Genomic DNA, 10017 nt, shown 5'->3' with positions numbered 1-10017 from the left:
AGTAGCTTCTTTCTATGAATCTTTTGCTACTTATGTTGATCTCCCTAAGGAGAAGTGGTTTAAATATCATCCTCCCATAGAAGTAAAAGTAGCTGCACCTATTAAAGTTGAAGAAAAGACTGTCACTTATAATGATCCTATTGTTCCTACCTCTTATATTGAGAAACCACCTTTCCCTGTTAGAGTAAAGGATCATGCTAAAGCTTCAACTGTTGTTCGTAAAAGCAATATTAGAACTTATACACCTCCTGAGCAAGTTAAAGTAGAACCTAATATTGCTACTGTTAAAGATCTCTAGTCAGATAATATTGATGGGCATGTTATTCAATTCTGTGGTGAAACTGCTAGAATTGTTAAACCTTGTGCTAAAGATAAACATAGACCTGTGGTAGGCGTGCTTGTTATTTCTGTTAAAATAGGAGATCAATGTTATCATGGCTTATGTGATATGGGTGCTAGTGCTAGTGCAATACCCATTGACTTATACAAAGAAATTATGCATGATATTGCACCTATTGAGTTAGAAGAAATTGATGTCACAATTAAGCTTGCCAATTGAGATACTATTTCACCAGTGGGAATTGTTAGAGATGTTGAAGTCTTGTGTGCTAAAACTAAATATCCCGCTGATTTTCTTGTTCTTGGTTCTCCACAAGATAGCTTTTGTCCCATTATATTCGGTAGACCCTTCTTGAACACTGTTAATGCTAGGATAGGTTGCAAAAAGAATGTTGTTACTATTGGCTTGGATAATATGGTTCATGAGTTTAATTTCTCTAAATTTAGTAGACAACATCGTGAGGAAGAATTGCCTAGTAAGGATGAAATTATTGGTCTTGCTTCTATTGTCATACCTCCTAGTGATCCTTTGGAACACTATTTGCTAGACCATGAAAATGAGATGTTCATGAATGAAAGAAGGGAAATAGATGAAGTATTCTTTAAACTGGAACCTATTCTGCAACATAATTTTCCTGTTGAAATCCTAGGGGATCCTCCTCCTCCCAAGGGTGATCTCGTGTTTGAGCTTAAACCGTTGCCTGATAATCTTAAATATGCTTATCTTGATGAAAACAAAATATATCCTGTTATTATTAGTGCTAACCTTTCAGAGCATGAGGAAGAAAGATTATTGAAAACTCTGAAAAAGCACCGTGCCGCTATTGGATATACTCTTGATGATCTTAAGGGCATTAGTCCCACTCTATGTCAGCATAAAATAAATTTGGAAGCGGATGCCAAACCAGTTCGTGATCCTCAACGACGTTTGAATCCTAAAATGAAAGAAGTGGTAAGAAAAGAAATACTCAAGCTTCTGGAGGCAGGTATAATTTATCCCGTTGCTGATAGTCAGTGGGTAAGTCTTGTCCATTGTGTCCCTAAGAAGGGAGGTATTACTGTTGTCCCTAATGATAAAGATGAATTGATTCCACAAAGATTTATCACAGGTTATAGGATGGTAATTGATTTCCGCAAATTAAATAAAGCTACTAAGAAAGATCATTACCGCTTACCTTTTATTGATCAAAAGCTAGAAAGATTATGCAAACATACACATTATTGCTTTCTAGATGGTTATTCTGGTTTCTCTCAAATACATGTGTCGGCTAAAGATCAATCAAAGACTACTTTTACATGCCCTTTTGGTACTTTTGCTTATAGACGTATGCCTTTTGGTTTATGTAATGCACCTGCTACCTTTCAAAGATGCATGATGGCTATATTCTCTGATTTTTGTGAAAAGATTTGTGAGGTTTTCATGGACGACTTTTCCGTCTATGGTTCCTCTTTTGATGATTGCTTGAGCAATCTTGATCAAGTTTTGCAGAGATGTGAAGAAACTTGTCGGTGGGAATGACACCTATGGGATCACAAGAATCCCTACTACAGTCGCGGGGCGCGGGGTCGTGAGAAGAGCGGATCAAATAGATAGCACATGGTTCTTTATCCAGGTTCGGGCCGCGAGGATGCGTAAAACCCTACTCCTGCTTTGGTGGTTTGTTTATCTGTGTTCTTGAACTAGCAATGGGGCGTGAGGAGCTCCAAAAAACCGAATCCTCCTCCTGGTCGCCCTGGGCCTCCTTTTATAGGGAAAGGGGTTGCCACACTGGCACACAAGAGGTGGAAAGGGCACAGTGATGCGAGTTTATCCCTCGCATTACATGACAAGGCGCCTTTAATGCGTCTTGCTTAGGTGTCCTTGCTTTATCGGGGGCGGGGGAGAGCCCCGTCTCGTCCGTCGCCGCTCCCTTTCGTGTCGACACGCGCCCTGGCCAGCGGTGCCTGCGGTGCCATGTAGGCAGGCAGGCAGCTGAGGTGGCGCAGTGGTGGGTCTCCACGAAGATCCGCTTGCCGCCACGCAGGTGCTTGCCCAACTAGTTGGGTCGGCAGCTGCATGCAAACGGTGGTGGAGGTTTGATTGGCGTGGGCCTGATGGTGGCCCTACGGGTGTTCTTGGCAAGGGCCTCGCCGTAGCCCCGGCAAGGGTCTTGCCGTGGCGCCTGCTGTCATCCCCGGCAAGGCTCTTGCCGGGGGCCTTGTGGTCCTCTTGGCTGGGATCCCGCCAAGGGTCGTCATCTTCTATAGCGTGTATCTGATCTTGAATGTCTTCACAAAGATCTGCATGCCACCACGGGGATGTCTCCCAAATCCTTGCCCCATGGGGGCAGTGGACTCAAGGGTGATTCGCTCCATAGGTGTGGGGCGAGCTGCCACGGCAAGGGTCTTGTCGGGTTTGCTAAAACCGCCTCCCGGCAAGGATCTTGCCGGGGGAGTCCGCTTCATCCCCTTTGCTCTTTGTGGTCTTGGTCTTGGCGTCGTTCTGCTCCCTTCGAGCTTCGGCCTTACCTTGGCTCACCTTCCTTGCCTTGCTCAGTGCGGTGGTGCTCGCGGCTCAGACTGCCCGTGCACAGTTATAGGGGTACAAAAAGTGTACCCCTCTTTTTGTACACCGACAGGAGCCCCCGGTCCTGGGCCACACGTAAGCGCAATCGCGTCGTTGGGCTAGGCCCAAAAACGGTGCGCGGGCAGGCGGGGTGGTTTTTACTGCGGTAAGTCTCTTCGTGCACTGCACTTCCCATGCCTCCCGCGCGTGGCTCAGCATGGGGAGGCGTGCATGACGTGGGCGGCATGCGTGGGGCAGAGCTCTGCGCGCATGCGTCATGTCGTAGTAAAGGGGGCGGTTCATGCCTTCCCCATAAACGGGGGGAGGCGTGGAGGACAAGGCCGCGACGGCTGCGGAGGAGGAGCAGTTCACCCTGTGGGCGGCGGCCACCGAGGAGGTCAGCAGCGCCGACGCTGGAGCTCCGCTTGTCGAGGACGCGGCCGACGAGTCGTCGTCGGAGTAGGACGTGGCGGCGGGCTCGACGCCAGCCAGGGGGAGAGGGCGAGTCCTGGGCGGTCTACGCGGCCTCAATTGACCCTGGAGTGGTCCGGGCGCCATACGAGGGCCACGGCAGTGAAGGGGCTGACAAAGGCCGCTGAGAAGAAGAAGGCGACAGCCCCTTCCTCACCCGGGAGCGCACAAACCCCGCCGCCTTCTTCGCCTCCTCCGGCAGGCGTTGACTCGGATGATGATGTGGATCTCCCTTTTGATCTCGGGCCTCTCAGCCCGGAGAGGAAAAGGAAACTGGTGGAAGAGGAGGAGACGGATGACGAGTAAGTACTCCGTTCCTTACCGTCATTTCCATTTCCCCGAATCGGGTCGCTTGTCTTGATCCATTTTTGCTTTTGCAGGGAGGCAGAGACGTTGGCCCAGAGGTTGAAGAGGGCGAGGACCTCGGTGAGCAGTCAGTCCCCGGGCTGGGGCTTCAAAGACACCACTGGTGGTGCTGAGCAGCCCGGACAGCAGCCCCCGGCGCAGCCCCCAGCGTAAGTTCGTCACCCTCTTCTTACTCGACATGTGGTAGGCGCTCGATGCTATGATGCTGACCTTGTCGGGTTTGCAGGAGGGGAGCGGCAGCAGGAGGAGCCACAGAGGGCTACTCCTAACACACCACCCCCATCGACTACGCCACCGCGGGGGGCGTCCCCGGCAAGGGCATCAGGCACGGAGCCCACACCCATGGAGGAAGAGGGGAACTTGGGCGCTGGTGACTCTGCCATGGCGCCAAATGCTGGCGGAGAGGGGACTTCTGCTTCACAGCCTGGCACTGGTGAGTCGCCTGTCCTTCGTCTCTGTTTTTCCCTTATTCTTTTCTCGGCTTCATTGCTCCCATTGCTGCCCAGGCCCTCCTTCAACAGACATGGAGGACGTGGACACTATTGTTGGAGACATTGCTGAGGAGGCCGCGGCGGAGGCCAACAGGATTGCCGCCGAGGAGGCCACTGAAGACGCTGATGAGGCCGCCGCTGACGAAGCCGCCGAGGGTGCTACCGAGGACGCCGCTGCGGGGGCCGCCAAGGCGACCGGTGAGGCTTCTGTCGAGGGCGCCAGCGGTGGGCCTGCCGGTGAGGCCGGCAAGGCCTCCGCCGAGGAAGAGGTGGCGGGTGACCAGCCTCCCTCCTCCTCAACCTTGGGCCCCGGCAGATATCTGAAGGTGGGCGACGATCTTTTTGTCCATCTTCCAGGGGCGTCAAGCCGAGCGCCCACCGAAGGGGAAGCCTTTGACGGCGAGGTGCTTGCCGCCACCGGGCTTGAGGTGGTTGATGAGCCGGGCGTTGGCGGCGACGGTTCTCCAGAAGAGCAGCTTTTCCGCGCCATGGGGGCCGATTTCCGGAAGCTCCAAGTGCTCTACCGTGCCCGCCTGGACAAGGTCAAGTCCAGGATGGCAACGGTGGACAACACGGAGGTGGACTTCAAGGCGTGCGTCGCTGAGACGCAGACCTAGTTCCACCAGACTCGTGAGGAGCAGAGGGCCTTTCAAGAGGAATTGGCCAAGCGCGAGGTGGAGCTCACCATGAAGATGGCCGACATCGAGAAGGCCCAGGAAAAGACGGCGAACTTGGCTGCCGCGGCCGAAGCCGCCCGGAACCAGCATCAAGCCGCCTTGGATTCCCAGGAAGAGGACCTCTCCGCGCGTGAAGCAAAGCTTATCGCAAGGCTCCACGGCAAGGATGAGGAGCTCGAGGCCCTTGTCGTGCGACGGACTCGCAAGCTGGAGCAGATGCACAAAGAGGCACTCGATGCCCAAGCTCTGGCCCATGCCGGCAAGGTGAAGGAGCTGGAAGCAGAGCAGGACGGGCTGAAGGAGCAAGCCCTCAAGCTATCCGGCGAGAAGGGCACGCTCAACCGCGCCTTGGTAGAGGTGCAAGGAGCAGTCATCAGCAGGACTGGGGAGCTCTCCGACGCGCGGAACTCCATCAGAGACCTCAAGCTAAAGCTGGAGGATCTCGAGAAGATGTTGTCGGAGAGCAGGGCTCGGGAGGAGACCTTGACCAGGAGCCTCGAGGAGGAGAAGCAGCTGCGGGCAAACAAGGCCGCCTCCCACCAGGAATATGTGGTGGCTGAGAACAAGTGGATCAGCCATCTGGAGGTCGTTGCCGGCAGGGTCACCTCACAATTGGCCACCATGGGGATTCCAAACGTGAGGTACGCCCCCGAGCGCAGCGGGACCATCAACGCCAAGCTGACCCAGTTCTTCAAGGGCATCCTCGGAGCCATGGCCTATCTTCACTCCAACAGGACGGCCACGCAGGCCGAGGAGGCCCGGCGACTTTGCCGGAGGGTCGTGACCAAGGTCCTCACCAAGATGGCGTACTGGAATCCCGACCTTGACTTCGCGGCCGCGATGAAGAGCTTGATGGATGGTGTTGACCTCACGTTGCTCAAGGAGCGCATCAAGCCCATCACCGACTGCATCGACGAAATCAAGAGGGTGGAAGGCCAGTGCCGGGATTAGGCATCCCTTTCTTCTTCGCCGCTGCGGGTCCCCGACCAAGACAATTTTTATCTTTAGTTAGAACCGCAGCTATGACGTGATGTAATATAACTTTGAAGTACTCTTAATTTTCATGCATGTTATTTCCCCGTTCAATTCCTCTTTGTATGCGTGCCCCACGTCGATCGGTTAGGCTTGCCGGCGCGGAAGCCCCTATCGGTGTTTTGGGGACGGATCCCCAGGGCCTGTCGGGTACGCGTGCTGCCGGATGAGCCACCTTTTCGTTCCGAACGCGGCCGCTCGAACTGTCGAGCTTGAGTCGAGTCAGAATCGAGGGCGTTGTCAATCGCGGAAGGTTACTCTGCCATTCTCAACGCAGCCGCTTGAGCTGTTGACCGGACTCAAAACAGGGCAAGGGCATTGCCGATCGTGGGAGAGCCCCCTGGCGTGCAGGTTTCTCATACAAAGGCGTGACATCTCCGGGGGGAATAACCTCAAATAGGAAGGGTAGCACAAATAAGGGTTCAGTGCAACTTAGCTTCTATTGGCGATCGCTCGAGTGTCGATCTTCTGGCCTCCTTTCTTCTTCAAGGGTCACGAAGATGAAGGAGTGCCGGGCTAACTGCTAAAGCCGATTCTCACAACTGCGCCCCCTACCTGGCGCGCAAAAGATGTTGGTGGGAACGACACCTATGGGATCATAAGAATCCCTACTACAGTCGCGGGGCGTGGGGTCGTGAGAAGAGCGGATCAAATAGATAGCACACGGTTCTTTATCCAGGTTCGGGCCGCGAGGATGCGTAAAACCCTACTCCTGCTTTGGTGGTTTGTTCATCTGTGTTCTTGAACTAGCAATGGGGCGTGAGGAGCTCCAAAAAACCGAATCCTCCTCCTGGTCACCCTGGGCCTCCTTTTATAGGGAAAGGGGTTGCCACAGTGGCACGCAGGAGGTGGAAAGGGTACAGTGATGCGAATTTATCCCTCGCATTACGTGACAAGGCGCCTTTAATGCGTCTTGCTTAGGTGTCCTTGCTTTATCGGGGGCGGGGGAGAGCCCTGTCTCGTCCGTCGCTGCTCCCTTTCGTGTCGACACAGCCCTGGCCAGCGGTGCCCGCGGTGCCATGTAGGCAGGCAGGCAGCTGAGGTGGCGCAGTGGTGGGTCTCCATGAAGATCCGCTTGCCGCCACGCAGGTGCCTACCCAACTGGTTGGGTCGGCAGCTGCATGCGAACGGTGGTGGAGGTTTGATTGGCGTGGGCCTGATGGTGGCCCTATGGGTTTTCTTGGCAAGGGCCTCGCCGTAGCCCCGGCAAGGGTCTTGCCGTGGCGCCTGCTGTCATCCCCGGCAAGGCTCTTGCCGGGGGCCTTGTGGTCCTCCTTGGCTGGGATCGCGCCAAGGGTCGTCATCTTCTATAGCGTGTATCTGATCTTGAATGTCTTCACAAAGATTTGCATGCCACCACGGGGATGTCTCCCGAATCCTTGCCCCGTGGGGGCAGTGGACTCAAGGGTGATTTACTCTGTAGGTGTGGAGCGAGCTGCCACGGCAAGGGTCTTGCCGGGTTTGCTAAAACCGCCTCCCGGCAAGGATCTTGCCGGGGGAGTCCGCTTCGTCCCCTTTGCTCTTTGTGGTCTTGGTCTTGGCGTCGTTCTGCTCCTTTTGAGCTTCGGCCTTAGCTTGGCTCACCTTCCTTGCCTTGCTCAGTGCGGTCGTGCTCGTGGCTCAGACTGCCCGTGCACAGTTATAGGGGTACAAAAAGTGTACCCCTCTTTTTGTACACTGACAAAACTAATCTTGTCTTGAATTGGGAAAAGTGCCACTTTATGGTTAATGAAGGTATTGTCTTGGGGCACAAAGTTTCTGAAAGAGGTATTGAAGTTGATAAAGCCAAGTTTGATGCTATTGAAAAGATGCCATGTCCCAAGGACATCAAAGGTATAAGAATTTTCCTTGGTCACGCCGGATTTTATATGAGGTTCATTAAGGACTTCTCGAAAATTTCTCGGCCTCTGACTAATTTATTACAAAAAGATGTACCATTTGTCTTTGATGATGATTGTGTAGAAGCATTTGAAATACTTAAGAAAGCATTAGTCTCTGCACCTGTTGTTCAGCCACCTGATTGGAATTTACCCTTTGAAATTATGTGTGATGCTAGTGATTATGATGTAGGTGCTGTTCTAGGGCAAAGATTTGATAAGAAGTTAAATGTTATCCATTATGCTAGTAAGACTGTAGACAATGCTCAAAGAAATTATGCTACTACCGAAAAGGAACTTTTAGCAGTTGTATTTGCTTGTGATAAATTCAGACCCTATATTGTTGATTCTAAAGTAACTATTCACACCGATCATGCTGCTATTAAATATCTTATGGAAAAGAAAGATGCTAAACCTAGACTTATTAGATGGGTTCTCTTGCTGCAAGAATTTGATTTGCATATTGTTGATAGAAAAGGAGCTGAGAACCCCGTTGTAGACAACTTATCTAGGTTAGAGAATGTTCTTGATGACCCACTACCTATTGATGATAGCTTTCCTGATGAACAATTAAATGTCATAAGCACTTCTCATAGCACTCCATGGTATGCTGATTATGCTAATTATATTGTTGCTAAATTTATACCACCTAGCTTCACATACCAACAAAAGAAAAAGTTCTTTTATGATTTGCGACATTACTTTTGGGATGACCCACATCTTTATAAAGAAGGAGTAGATGGTGTTATTAAAGTTGTGTACCTGAGCATGAACAGGAACAGATCCTACGCAAGTGTCACTCCAAAGCTTATGGAGGACACCACGCTGGAGATAGAACTACACATAAGGTATTGCAATCTGGTTTTTATTGGCCTACTCTCTTCAAGGATGCCTGTAAGTTTGTTTTGTCTTGTGATGAATGTCAAAGAATTGATAATATTAGTAGACGTCAAGAAATGCCTATGAATTATTCACTTGTTATTGAACCATTTGATGTTTGGGGCTTTGATTATATGGGACCTTTTCCTGCCGTTAAATGGATATACACATATTTTAGTTGTTGTTGATTACGTTACTAAGTGGGTAGAAGCTATTCCAACTAGTAGTGCTGATCATAACACTTCTATTAAAATGCTTAAGGAAGTTATTTTTCCGAGGTTTGGAGTCCCTAGATATTTAATGACTGATGGTGGCTCACATTTTATTCATGGTGCTTTCCGTAAAATGCTTGCTAAATATGACGTTAATCATAGAATTGCATCTCCATATCACCCACAGTCTAGTGGTCAAGTAGAATTGAGTAATAGAGAGCTCAAATTAATTTTGCAAAAGACTGTTAATAGTTCTAGAAAGAATTGGTCCAAGAAACTTGATGATGCATTATGGGCCTATAGAACTGCATATAAGAATCCTATGGGTATGTCTCCGTATGAAATGGTTTATGGAAAAGCATTTCACTTAGCTCTCGAACTAGAACATAAGGCATATTGGGCTATTAAAGAGCTCAACTATGATTTCAAACTTGCCGGTGAGAAGAGGTTATTTGACATTAGCTCACTTGATGAATGGAGAACCCAAGCCTATGAAAATGCCAAGTTATTTAGAGAAAAAGTTAAAAGATGGCATGAAAAAAGGATACAAAAGCGTGAGTTTAATGTAGGTGATTATGTATTGCTATACAACTCTTGTTCAAGATTTTTTGCAGGAAAACTTCTCTATAAATGGGAAGGTCCCTACGTTATCGAGGAGGTCTATCGTTCCGGTGCCATAAAAATCAACAACTTTGAAGGCACAAATCCGAAGGTGGTAAACGGTCAAAGAATCAAACATTATATCTCAGGTAATCCCATAAATGTCGAAACCAATATTATTGAAACCGTAACCCCGGAGGAATACATAAGGGACACTTTCCAGACCGTTTGAGACTCCGAAAAGGAATAGGTATGTGGTACGGTAAGTAAACCGACTCCAAAACAATTTTTAAGGCAATATTTCTCCGTTTTGGAATATTTAGAAAAATAGAAAAATAAGTGGAAGTCCGGGAAGGACATGAGGCCTTCACGAGGGTGGAGGGCGCGCCCCCTACCTCGTGAGCACCCCGTGTGCCCTCCGGACTCCGTTTTCTTGCACGATACGTATTTTGGTCGGTAAAAATTCATTATATATTCTCCCGAAGGTTTTGACTCCCGTATCACGCAAATATCCTCTGTTTTGTTTCA

This window comes from Triticum aestivum, chromosome 6B, assembly GCF_018294505.1.
Source record: "Triticum aestivum cultivar Chinese Spring chromosome 6B, IWGSC CS RefSeq v2.1, whole genome shotgun sequence".
NCBI classification, from domain to species: Eukaryota; Viridiplantae; Streptophyta; class Magnoliopsida; order Poales; family Poaceae; genus Triticum; species Triticum aestivum.
This window is presented reverse-complemented; position numbering follows the sequence as displayed.